Consider the following 13951-nt stretch of genomic DNA (forward strand, 5'->3'; position numbering starts at 1 on the left):
AGGAGACAAGATATACATGGACCCGAAGTGTCTAAAAGAAGCCTGAGCCTGTTGCAGAAGGCATGGAGAAGGAAACTAGATGGTAATGGCATGGTCCAAATGGCATGTGAGAAAGATTATATTAATGGTAATATTTTTGATAGGTGTGAAAGAGAGTAATGTATGAATCTGGGAAGCTGGAGACAAAAAAAGTGGCTGCAATGCATGAGATGGTAGATGACCAAACCATAGAGAAGTTCTTTAGCCAAAGAAATGGAATGGAAAGAATGAATTTTAGAAATTCTATAGAGAAACACAATGTTACAGGTTTTATTTGGCAATGATCTGGTCTTGGATATCTGGAATTTCAGGCATTTTTGCTATAAAGTTGTTTTCCCTCTCAACTAATGACTGTCTCACAGAGGCTAGTTACTTTTATATACACTCTTGTGCTTCCTTCATACCTATAAACACTGAACAAGTGAACCCATTCTGTGGTTAGAAGATCTCTAGTTCTTGAAATACCAATACCAAATTCACATACCTTTCATAAGTACTCTTTAATTTTTAACATATAATTTCTTCTAGATTTTAAAAATATCATCCTGTATGTGGTCTGAGAAGCTGTGCGCCAGGTGTCAGCACAATTTAATTATAATAAGTTATGTCTCAAAAAATTACTCCTGAGGGCATACTGCACCAAAAAATTTAAAAATTCTGAGCACAATATTTTAAAATTCTGATAAATTCTGCAAATTTTATTTGTCAAATAAATGTGGAGGCTCCAGCCTGTCATTGGGAAGCACAGGCCATTAGCTGCACAGAGGGGGGGAAACTGTGCAGCTCCCCCTCATTACATGGACTCAGCAGTGAGGCAGCACGCAACCCTGACACAACATAAGGACCAGGCCTGCCCCAGAAACACCCCACTGCCCTGCCCCTCCATGCCCAGTGCACCAGGTGTGGGCAGACAGGCTCAGCAAGGCAGGATACAAGTGTGAAGGGGCCTAGTTTGGGGTGATCCAGGTCTGTATTGAAAGTGCTCTGTGTGGGACATCTGGGTGCAGGCAGCTCAGCGTGGGATCTGAGTGCAGGGGAGATCTGGATGCACAGGGCTTGTTGCAGGGTTCTGAGTGCAACAGTAATGGAACTCTGCAGCAGGGACCAGGTGAAGATGGTTGGGGCTCAGTGGTGGGCTGGAGTGGGGAGGGGGATCAGTGGAGGGTCCCGATACTTGCATAGTGGGGCTCAATGGGGTGGGAATCCATGTGCAGCTGGTTGGGGCTCAGTAGGATGGGAATCCAGGTGCTGGTTTCTCATCAGGGTGGTCCTGGTTCAGGGGGAGTTGGGGCTCATCGAACGGGTTCTGGGTGCAGGGGGGGCATGAAGCTTGGCAGGAGGGTATGGGTATGAGGGGGTCTGGAAACATGGGGGTTGGGCAGATGGGGGAGCAGCTCCCTGGACAGTAATACCTCCCCCTGCGGCTGAGCAGAGATGGGTGCAGGAAGCATGGGGGGATGGAGTTTGCAGAGTTCCCTACAGCTGGGGGAGAAATCTAGGGGTGGGTGTGACATGGCCCTGGATGCCATGGAGGAAGGGGAAGTCCTGTCCTCCCCAGCCCTGCTGGGACTAGCAGCTGAGCCTAGATTCATAGATACTAAGGTCAGAAGGGACCATTCTGATCATCTAGTCTGACTTCCTGCACAGCGCAGGCCACAGAATCTCACCCACCCACTCCTATGAAAAACCTCACCCATGTCTGAGCTATTGAAGTCCTTAAATCATGGTTCAAAGACTTCAAGGAGCAGAGAAGCCTCCCTCAAGTCAACCATGCCCCATGCTACAGAGGAAGGCGAAAAACCTCCAGGGCCTCTCCAATCTGCCCTGGAGGAAAATTCCTTCCCGACCCCAAATATGGCAATCAGCTAAACCCTGAGCATATGGGCAAGATTCACCAGCCAGATACTACAGAAAATTCTTTCCTGGGTAACTCAGATCCCATCCATCTAATATCCCATCTCAGGGGATTTGGCCTATTTACCCTGAATATTTAAAGATCAATTACTTACCAAAATCCCATTATCCCATCATACTATCTCCTCCATAAACTTATCGAGTAGAATCTTAAAACCAGATAGATCTTTTGCCCCCACTGCTTCCCTTGGAAGGCTATTCCAAAACTTCACTCCTCTGATGGTTAAAAACCTTCATCTGATTTCAAGTCTAGACTTCCTGGTGGCCAGTTTATACCCATTTGTTCTTGTGTCCACATTGGTGCTGGGCTGAAATAATTCCTCTCCCTCTCCTGTATTTATCCCTCTGATATATTTATAGAGAGCAATCATATCTCCCCTCAACCTTCTTTTAGCCAAGCTCCTTAAGTCTCCTTTCATAAGACAAGTTTTCATTCCTCGGATCATCCTAGTAGCCCTTCTCTGTACCTGCTCCAGTTTGAATTCATCCTTTTTAAACATGGGAGACCAGAACTGCACACAGTATTCTAGGTGAGGTCTCACCAGTGCCTTGTATAACGGTACTAAAACCTCCTTATCCCTACTGGAAATGCCTCTCCTGATGCATCCCAAAACTGCATTAGCTTTTTTCACAGCCATATCACATTGGCAGCTCATAGTCATCCTATGATCAACCAATACTCCAAGGTCCTTCTCCTCTTCCGTTACTTCTAATGCGTTCCCAACTTGTAACTAAAATTCTTATTAATCCCTAAATGCATAACCTTACACTTCTCACTATTAAATTTCATCCTATTACTATTACTCCAGTTTACAAGGTCATCCAGAACCTCCTGTATAATATCCCGATCCTTCTCCGAATTGGCAATACCTCCCAGCTTTGTATCATCTGCAAACTTTATTAGCACACTCCCACTTTTTGTGCCAAGGTCAGTAATAAAAAGATTAAATAAGATTGGTCCCAAAACCGATCCCTGAGGAACTCCACTGGTAACCTCCCTCCAACCTGACAGTTCGCCTTTCAGTGGGACCCGTTGCAGTCTCCCCTTTAACCAATTCCTCATCCACCTTTTGATGTTCATATTGATCCCCATCTTCTCCAATTTAACTAATAATTCCCCATGTGGCACGGTATCAAATGCCTTACTGAAATCTAGGTAAATTAGATCCACTGCATTTCCCTTATCTAAAAAATCTGTTACCTTTTCAAAAAAGGAGATTAGGTTGGTTTGGCACGATCTACCTTTTGTAAAACCATGTTGTATTTTGTCCCATTTACCATTGACTTCAATGTCCTTAACTAATTTCTCCTTCAAAATTTTTTCCAGGACCTTGCATACTACAGATGTCAAACTAACTGGCCTGTAGTTACCCGGATCACTTTTTTTTCCTTTCTTAAAAATAGGAACTATATTAGCAATTCTCCAATCATTCGGTACTATTCCTGAGTTTACAGATTCATTAAAAATTCTTGCTAATGGGCTTGCAATTTCAGGTGCCAATTCCTTTAATATTCTTGGATGAAGATTATCTGGGCCCCCCGATTTAGTCCCATTAAGCTGTTTCAGTTTCGCTTCTACCTCAGATATGGTAATATCTACCTCTATATCCTCATTCCCATTTGTCATGCTACCATTATCCCTAAGATCCTCTTTAGCCTTATTAAAGACTGAGGCAAAGTATTTGTTTAGATATTGGGCCATGCCTAGATTATCTTTAGCCTCCACTCCATCCTCAGTGTTAAGCGGCCCCACTTCTTCTTTCTTAGTTTTCTTCTTATTTATATAAGCCTAGTGCAGGGTAAGAGCCACCAACCATGTCTTCCCCCGTCCCACCTCCTGCTCCACAGTGATTTACCTCTCTGCCAGATGGGCACCCAAAACATATTGCTTGGGAGGATTGCACAAGCACTCTTATTGGCTCCCTTTGCTTCCCTGTCAGAAAGTAATTTTTCTGTGGGGAAGCAAAGACATCTGCAAGGGACATAAATTCTGTGCATGCACAGTGGCGCAGAATTCCCCCAGAAGTAGAAAATAGATACATGATCCAAGAACCACCAGTCACTGCAAGAATAGTTAATCTAGAAAACAGTTTGTAATAAGTAGCAGAGCTGGTTGGAAAATAGGGGGGAAAACAAAGATTTTCCATTTTTTCCACTGAAAATTGTTTCAGTAGTAACTTCTAACTCTACATAAAATACAAGTACTAGCTATAATCAGTAATCTCTAGCTCCATAAAAATATTTTAATATTGTGTTAGGTCAGGTATCAAGCTAATATTCTTTTTCATATTACTGAGCATAAATTGAGGTTCATCGACACATTGAAAGGATAACCTAGCATTGTACATTTAATGAGACTATACGCACGGGTTATATACTGCCTCACTTGGTAAAACTTTCACAAACTCCAAATGAGAGCGTGTGTCAATATTCAGCAGTTTAGTTGACAAGGACTCATACAAACATGTCAGTTTCTATCCTGTTGTGAAAGAGTTAAAAGAACTCTAATTTCTGTGGCTTTGTAGCAGGCTGCTCTGGCCTGGCCTTGACTCACTGTTTGGCGAGATAAGCAACTATCATGAAAAGGGACTGGAGTTAGCAAAATTTTGTGTAAGCTTGTTATCGCAAGTGAAGGTTAGGCTTAAATGCAATAATAATGGGCTTTTAATCATTGGCTGAAGAACTCTGTGCACGAGGGCAATGGAACCTACTGATTCGTGGAGGGGTTCGGGCACGAGGGCTGCATGCATCACCTACTCATATATATATGATGTGTAGACAATGCATAGGGTCCCCCTCTGACTAGCAGGGGGGCACCACGCTCGAGCGTAATAAACTTTGCAAAGACTGACCAGTGGTAACTCGTTTATGTGCCTCAGCCTAGACTCGAATTGTGTGTGACCTATTGGGTATAATTCGTAACAGTTTCTGTGCGTGACCTATCAGGTGTAATTCACAACAATCCAAGTATATTTGCAACAAATAAGCTTCAAAAAGAAAAACCAAGAACACAACATATTTCAGTCAAAGCTGCTGATCATCACCTGGGTTTGTATCAAAACCTCAGAAATCCATACATATTGTTGTGAAACCATAAACTGCCCCACATTTTTCATACTGAGCTATCACCAACTAGAAAGTTTCACAAATCTTGCCACCAGGCAGGACCTAGCCATATATTTGTATTAAAAAAATACCAACAATTAATAAAGGGATGTTTGCAGCTGCACTCAAGACTTCTTTTTGGAGATTTGCTTTAAGTATCTTGGTTGATGAGATTGGCTCCACAGCATCATAAATTGTTGTATTATAGGCTCTTCCTAAAATTAATTAGCATGTGTTCTGCAGTAAGGTTAGTTATATTTCACCTGTGTTCATCACCCATTGACTACCTACAATTGTATATAATTATTTTAGAGAAGAACCCAATGCAAATGAAATTTAATTAACTGTGCTGTGATTTTCTACAGCCTACAAGAAAAAAAACCCAACACTTTGTTAGAACAAGTTACGAGTTTCCAGTAAAAAAAGTCCCCAAACATAAAAACAGCTTTTTTCCTATTAAATGCCACAAAGACAAGCAGCAGTTTCTCAAATTGTCTTGGTCAAAAATTAAGGATATTGTGGCCTAATGTTTCTTTATTAGATGATTGCCATTTGTAAATATCTTGAGCATGTTACCATAGTCAAATATACAGCCATATAAGGGTTACAGTGAGTTTTCCTAACATCCTTCCACAACTTGTGACTATGGAAAAAAAATGAAAGAGGAGATGTGCAGAGATACAAAAATATAAAAGTTATAACACTAATTTAAGTGTGGCTGTATATTGCTGTTCACTTACACGGAATAGTAAGGTTGTCAAAAGGGAAAGGTTTTTTTAAATAAAGGTCATGTATTAATTCTGTTCTTAGTTTACTCCTGAAATTTTCAATAAATTGCTTAGCTTTAGGGAAAAAAAGAAGGGGTGGGTGGGATGTAACATCCCTATGTTATGTTGTTATGGGTGTTAACCTAGCTTTCACAGATTCTTTAGTTCAACTACGGCTTCATTCATCTGGTCTATTTCAAAATGTATTCATAGCATGCATACAGTTGGGGTGGGGAATCTTCTAACGTCACGACACAGATTATTCAATATATAGTCCCTCCAAGGTAAAATAAAATATTTAAAACTGTTTACACATTTTAATAGGCATGTTTAAAAGCAAAACTAGATAAGCCAATAGAAACTACGTTTGAGAACAATCCTGCACTGGAAGGTTGATGGATTAGATGTCCTAATAGGTCTTTTCCATTTATAATTTCTATTAAAAAAATTTAGTTTTCTGTTCTAATATTGTTCCAACTTGGCATCCAATACTCATTAGAGAGAATACTATAGCTTAGGATATATGGAGCCTTCTAGTGGTTCACAACCAGATCTGGTAGATAGTCACTCCGAGTGGATACCATTTAATAGCTATTCATTGGCATATGTAAATGAAGTGAGTAGACCCAGAAAAGTTTCTAGCCAACAGATAGCCTCATCACAAAAGCCACAACCACAACTGACACTAGAGTTTAATGTAAAAAACCTTATTCACAATAACAGGAGCCCTGATTTATACATTAAACAAAATCCAAACAAAGAAGGACAAGCAGCTGATCATCAGGAAACAGCAGAACTGATTCATACGTCAGTGTCTTATGTCCTTATTTTATTAAGTTCACCATCTAGGTCTACACTGAGAGCACTTAAGAATGAGTTTAAGTACTTTTCTTAATAGCAACACTTTCCTGAATCAGGTCCCTAGATAATACACTCATAGGAGCTTTGTCAGCACAGGGGAAAGACCAGGTCAGATATCATTTTGTCAGTTTCAGTAGGGAGACTCAATGGCCATAAAGAGAGTGAACCCTGTCATCACTACAGATGATTCTTCCAAGTCAATTGTTATTGGCAGGGGGGTTCAAGGAAGTTCCCACTGCATAACCTGTACCATTGGTAAGTGAATAACTTTGTTAGTTTTGTCACTCTGGTAGTCTTCCCAAGCACTGAATTAGCCTGTAAGCTATTTTTCTTCTGTGATGTATGTAGCACATCTCTGAGCATTATACAATAGAAAATATCTCATATGTTCACATTAATCTATTTACTGTACCATTGTAAAAAAAGGTTTTGATCAAAAAACAGTCCCCTCAGAGTCACACATCTAAATCCACTAATTTTTAAATTTGGTTTTGTTTTGAATTGGAAGAAAACCTCTCTCAAACTGAAATCTCCCAAAAAGAGAAACACCAGCACATGGTGTCTCTGAAAAAAAGAATGCTCCCTGATATCATTTCTGTCATTTTCACCAGACTTGGGCAGCATGAGGAACCAGCTAGCCCAGGATTCTGGAAGCCCATGTGCACATTCTGCACATCTGCCCATCTGCCCATTCTGGAAGCCCATCCCAGGATCTCCAAGCTCCTGGTTCCATGACAGAGAACCTACAAGCCTTAGCATGGCAAGGCTGCCCTGGAATCAGGAAGCTAGGGGATCTCTGGACCCGGGGCAATCTGCATGGTGGGGCTCCTCTGGAGCTAAGGACCTGCGCTCCCCAGTACCCTACTGGTCAAGCTGGCAGGGAACCAGTGAGGTTTCTGATGGTTTCTATGATTCAACAAAAGTTCGTGGAACTTTAACTGTTTCTGCAAAACATTTTGGGTTTGATGAACTGGCATTTTCCAAGGAAAAACTCTTTCACTGGGAAATTTCCAAGCAGCTCTAATGATTATGTCATCATGCTGATGCATGTGAACAGGAAATAAGAATATGCATCAAACTACCCACTCAATCCACACAGGAATTAGTCTATGAAAGCAAATTGTAAAATTGAAAACTAACAAATCCCACATAAAAATAAATTTCACTTTCTGAGGAGTTGCTAGTAACACAATTAGTGAAAGACAATGATTTTTGTCAAATTCACTTGTGGCAGCTCCATTAAAGTCATAGCAGCTTCCCCCATTTATGTCACAAGGGAAGGATTTTGGTTTTCAAGGTGACTGTGTTCCCTTAAGATTAAGGGTGGAGGGAGGGAAGAGCCCAGTACTCTTTAGATCCAAAATACAAATTTATGGAATCACAAAAAAGTTGTAATCCATGACCCTTAAATCACAGCTTGATAATTATTGCAGCTGTTCAAAACTCAACTGAGTGGCCATATCTAAAGAGGTCCCTGACCATTTTCTCTCTCCAGATTTTTCCCTTTTTCTGGAAAGAAGGTGATAGGGGAGTGACTGAAAGAAAACCTGGGGGGGGGGAATAAAAATGAAAGCTTGAAGTAATCAACTGTTTAAAAAGGAAAAGAAAAAGAAAGAAAAAAGGAGAAATAAAAAAGCTAATATGTCTCCCAACAAGATAATTGGAGCACTGCAGATTTCCAGGAACTCTCTATACTATACTCTATACCCATACTTGATACATTCAACCAGAATAATGAAATTCTTTTTTTGTCCATCTCAGCATGGTATTGGCAAATAGTACCAACTCACAGATCCACTGATTCACCTACAGGAACCACTTCTTTCAGAATACACTTAAATTGTATGATGTGTAATGGTATTGAATAACCTCCTGGCCAGCAGAAGAAATTGGGAGCCAGATAAGAGAGCTATATTATTACTATTTAATGTATTCCCTCACAAACTGCTACAGACCTTTGGATTTCTTGCAGTTACTTGTAATTTTTCAAAGGAAACTTCATCTTTTGTGAAGATGTCCAGCTGCACATCTTCAAGATGCTTTCCCACACTTGATCAGTTCCTGTCTTTCAGTGACAAACCAATTACCACAGACCAGTATTTATTATATGTGATGTTTAGTTCAACTTATTTTGTCTGTCACTGTTCCCTCTCAAGTTTATTGTTTAACAAATTCAGACTTCCCTTATCCTTTGCATTAAAGCTCTAGACAATGTGCCTAGGGCTAATGGCATTAGGAAAGATCTTTTCCTGTGCTGTTAGGACATGGAAGGCATCTTTGGACTGCTAGCATAATTTCCTGTCTCTAATTAACATCCAGAAATTTACAATTCAGCTAATATTATTTTGAGGGCACTGTGGTAAGAAACAGTGAGATGTGTGCATTGCTCCTGGATACAAGAAACAAAAACAAAAATAAATTTAAATCATACAAGTGAAGCCTTACTTTTAACAAAAACGGAGCCTCGAGCCACTGACCTCTCCCTGTATGTTGGGGTTTTTGTTTGTTTTTTAAATGCTATCAGCTGCTTAACACTTGCCAACTTTCTCTCTCATTGTTGAAAAAAATATACAGGCTGGGCAACAACCACTTTTGTTCTGGTGTCTCTTAAAGAGCACTCCAATCAGAAAGATACCTGGCTTGATCAGTTTTCCTCCTGCACAAAGCTGGCATTTCAGCATTCTCAACTACACAAACACTTCTCTCAATTGGGCAGTGGGGATGGGAAGTGTCCACATACTCCACGTTTTCCACAGTATTGTCTCCACTCAGTTTCAGCAGAATGTTTTTCCTCTTGCTTTTATTTAATCACTCTTGTCAAATTTCTCCTTGCCCAATGCCCAACCTCCCTGCATTCCCTGCAAAATGCAAGAAACATTCAGCAACACATTGCCTAATGTTATTTTCCTGTGGTCCTTTTACATATGCACCAAGTGAAAGCTAGATTACCAAGCTATGTACTTATGAAGCACCCATCACTTCAGTATCTGAATGCCTCACCTATACTGTATGCATTTATTCTTGAACAAAATTCCACTCAGTGTCAAAGATAATTGGGTGCCTTACTCCCTTAGGCTCCTATGAAAATCCTAGTTCAAGGTCATGCATGCAACATACAGCAGAGCTGGGAATTGAACCAAGATCTCAGGTCCCAGTTGCCCTTAGGGATGCTAATCCAAATACCCATCTTTACAAGCTGGCTTGGAAAAAGCTACTTACACTTCCATGAGTACCGTCCAAAGAAGGAAAGAACCTTCAATGACATAGAAGGAAGCATTTAGAGCACCCGTGTACAATATACCACAATTTTAATTCTTGATTTTTTTTCCACATAAGGTTTTCTATCATAGGGAGCAAAGTAATATAATCTTCTCCGACCTAGTTATTTCTTAAATCTGCAAAGCTCAGAAAGCACTCTCTCTTAAGGAGAAACTTTAGATTCGGGCTCTGAAGAGGGTACTTAAATTAGATTAAATAAAATTGTTATTGTATATTAAATAAATACCAATTAATTACTCAAAAACTTTTATTGAAAACTGGCAACCATGTCCTAGACAGGACATTTATTGCCTAAGTATTTCTCCTTAATAAATAGGTTTCAGCAGAAAACACTAAATCAAGGAATACTAGTTTTAAAATTATTTTAGAAACTAAATGAAATATGTATTTGGGAATCATAATTTAAAGGATTTTTATTTAGTACTGCACTCTGCAGGGGCTAATTTATTCTGTTTCCCATGAGCAATGTTGAGCCTGGACTTACACTGTCCCTTTATGATATTGTTTTGGTTTATTATTTGGGCCCTGATCTTCCAAAGACACATGCTTAACTTTAATCACACAAGTAGTCCCATTCACTTTAAGAGGACTACTTATATGGAGTAAAACTACCCACATGTATAAGTTTTTGCAGATCAGGGCTGTAGTGATTTTTTAAATGCACATAGTCATAATTTCTAAGCATTCATAGAATAATAAAACGTCTGGGGACATAATTCTTAACTGATGTAAGTGGATGTATCTCCACTGATTTCAATCAAGCTGCACCAATTTATACCAGCTGTGACAAAGCTCTGTCCTTGCCTCCGTGGGTCCTGTGTTTCCTGGCAGATTTTGCTAGCCTCAGAGGCTCACTGTGACCCTCCACATAACCCTTCTTTCTCTAGAGACAAGGGTCACAGTCTACTGAGCCATTTTCATCATAAGCCAGTGAGGAAGGTGAGGAGAAGTTATCCTTCCTTGCACAGTCTCTGTTGTCTCCCAGTCTCAGTGATTAAACAGGGGGAAAAGGTGGGGATGGGGAGCCCGGGCCCACCCTCTACCCCAGGCTCCAGCCCAGGGACCCTAACAGTATCAGCTATGGTAGCTGACCTTTTAGAAACATGACATATACAATTCCCTGAGCTTCCCCCACAGCAGCCCTCACTTCCTCAAGCTCCACTTCACCCTTATCTCAGGGCCTCCTTCCTTGTGCCTGATATGGTGTGTACTACTCAGCCTCTCCAACCACGCAACTTCTTCCCACAGCTTCTGACATGCACACCCACCTGACTAATTGGGAGGCCCTTAATTAGTTTCAGCTAGCCCCTGATTGGCTTTAGGTGCTTCAATCAACCTAGCCTTCTCCCTGCCTTCTGGAAAGTTCTTAATTGGCCCCAGGTGTCTTAATTGACCTGGAGCAGCTGCCATTTCACTTATCCTGGTACCAGGGATTTGTTTAGCCTGGAGCTAATATATCTATCTCCCATGACTTTTCCATAGCTATCTGGCCTTGCCCCATCACACAGCTAAGGATCTGGCCCACAATGCTTTGTGCAAAGCTACTTGCAACATGTATCATAAATACTACCACCACTTCTGTAAGCTTAAATATAAAACTTAATAAAAAAATCAGAAAATAAGACAAGCAGAGTTAACTAAATACTAAATCAAATAAGCAATTTTACAACTCTCCCTGAATATGAGCAAGGGAAATAAGCTTTTGCACAACTTCAGGGGGGAACAGGCAGAAGTCACAGACCACTAGAGAGCACTGCCCTCCAGAGCCTGCAGTAGAACATAAAATTTCTGAGTCTCACAATTCTTCTGCTGGCCAACTGTGGATTGTATCCCCCTCCAGAGCTGGGTCACAGAGGATGACAATCTACTGTAGCTATGCGTTATTCCATTAGCTCAAGTGGCCAAGGTTTGTGCAGTGGACCTAAAGGTTCCTAAAAGCTTGCTAACAAACTACATATGACAAACCTATATGATGTTACATCTTCATCAACTCATGTGATACAAGTCACTTAAAACAAACTTTTAAAAGGTGCTCACTATTGATGGGTTCCCTCATTTTCTGAGTGTCTGATTTGCAAAAGTGATGAACAATCACAGCTGCTACTGAAGTCAGTGGATCTGTGCTTTGAACAATAAAGTGCTTTGAAAAATCAGATTTTAGGCACCTCAGATTGGGCACCCAAAATCAGTGGACACTTTTGATCCTGATCTCTCTCTGCCTCAGTTTTCCATCTGTAAGATGAGGATAATATCCCCTCATCTCACAGGAGTGAAGGGGGGGCATTATAATAAATTAACTAAAGTTTGTGAAGCACTCATATATTGATGAACAGTACAGAAAAGTCCATGAGGACATTAATAATCTTATCTTCAGAGCAGGATTTGAATAGCATGCAGTGAATAAGGCCTAGGCCCACACTGTGACATTCTGTACCTTGGGGGAGTGTCCTGTAACCCCCATATTCCTCATCTGCACATACTTGTGACGTTGCATATAAAGCATGCCATGTGAGGTATAAAAGTCACTGTTCTATCTAAATTTATATATCTTTAGTGCATATGAAGTTATGAGAATTGTGTTGTGTGGCTGTCACTAAAACATGCTGTACGTTGGGGAATCAGCCAGATATTAGGTCCCCACAGGCAACAGCAAGAAAGTAACCAATGCCCGGGCGGGGTGTCAAACACAACCCATCAACAGACATTGTCCAGCAAGGGAGCTACAATTCAATGACTCACCTGCATGAGGCCACACCGGGGGAATTTCTCAACCTTGCCTGGGGATTCAGCAATGCCCAGCAGACATGCCTGGACTTATGTGTTCCCCAAGCACATAGGGCTGAGGGTATAAAACAGAACACAGCAGGCCCATGCTTGGCCTTTCTCCCACCCCCACCTACACTGCCAGCAACTAAGACACTCAGAAGAAAACTGAAGACTCCCACAGAGGAGACTGGTCCAGATTTAAGGGACAAATCTGTATATTAAGGCCTACAATATCCAGTGGGGTGAGAAAAACTGCTTAATCTAGTTGTTGCCCAGTCTAATAGGGTTGAGAATTTAGAGTGCATGCTTATATTTTATTTTGGTAACTAACTCTGACTTTTTGCCTAACACTTATAGTCACTTAAAATCTATCTTTTGTAGTCAATAAATTTGTTTTACTGTTTATCTTTACCAGCGAGTTTGCCTGAAGTGTGTGGCAAATCTGCTCAGGTTTGCAAAGGCTGGTGTATGACAACTTTCCATTGATGTAGTGGTGAACCAATTAATAAATTTGCACTGCTCATTTTGAGCAGTATAATATGGTATATTCCTGAGGTACAATGCTAGAAGCTGGGGGGATTTGGCTCTGGTGCCTTTCTCTGTGTGATTCATGAGTGGCTCTGGGAACATTCATGCAATATAGCTGGGTGTGGTACTCCACATGCTGTTGTGCTGAGTGAGCACCTGGAGGGGTTTGCTGCTGGTCACTAGCAAGGCACTGTGAGAGACAGCCAGGCTGGAGAGAGTTCAGGGAGGCACAGTGGTCCCACACTCCTAGGCTGCACTCTGGGGATCCTGTCACACACACATTGAACAAAGGATAAAATAAAATATTAAATAGTTGCTCGTTAATTGAGCACCAACAGTCCTGAGGCAGGTTCCTGTAGAAAAAAAATAGTAAGTGACCATGTAATTAAAGACTATATCCTAGTGCATTCTCACAAAGGTGGCAAATTAAGATTCCATGGGCAAACTAAATTCTGGCATGTCCTTATTTACGAGTGCTTGACTATGCAGCCTTCATGTTCTTTTAACATTTTTTCTGTTTATAAAGAAGATGTAATTTGAAGAGTTTAACATAAAACACTTTAAAAACATACATTTCTCTTTCTTTGGGCCCAGTCCCATCTCTTTACACCCCCTTTAGTGATGTTCCATCATCATCTTCAAGCAGATTACTGCAAATAAGGGTTAGAGAGGTCTCCACCCAACACCGGGCT

General features: G+C 40.9%; 1 long non-coding RNA gene across 1 annotated transcript; it reads left to right on the top strand.

Annotated features, from left to right (window-relative positions):
- The first annotated feature begins 1028 nt into the window (after positions 1–1028).
- LOC122460004 lies at positions 1029–6912 on the top strand. The gene is made up of 3 exons (XR_006281015.1): positions 1029–1167; positions 3627–3631; positions 6901–6912. It is a non-coding gene; the product is annotated as an uncharacterized LOC122460004 (long non-coding RNA).
- The last annotated feature ends 7039 nt before the right edge of the window (positions 6913–13951 follow it).

Source organism: Dermochelys coriacea, chromosome 4 (genome assembly GCF_009764565.3).
Source record: "Dermochelys coriacea isolate rDerCor1 chromosome 4, rDerCor1.pri.v4, whole genome shotgun sequence".
NCBI classification, from domain to species: domain Eukaryota; kingdom Metazoa; phylum Chordata; order Testudines; family Dermochelyidae; genus Dermochelys; species Dermochelys coriacea.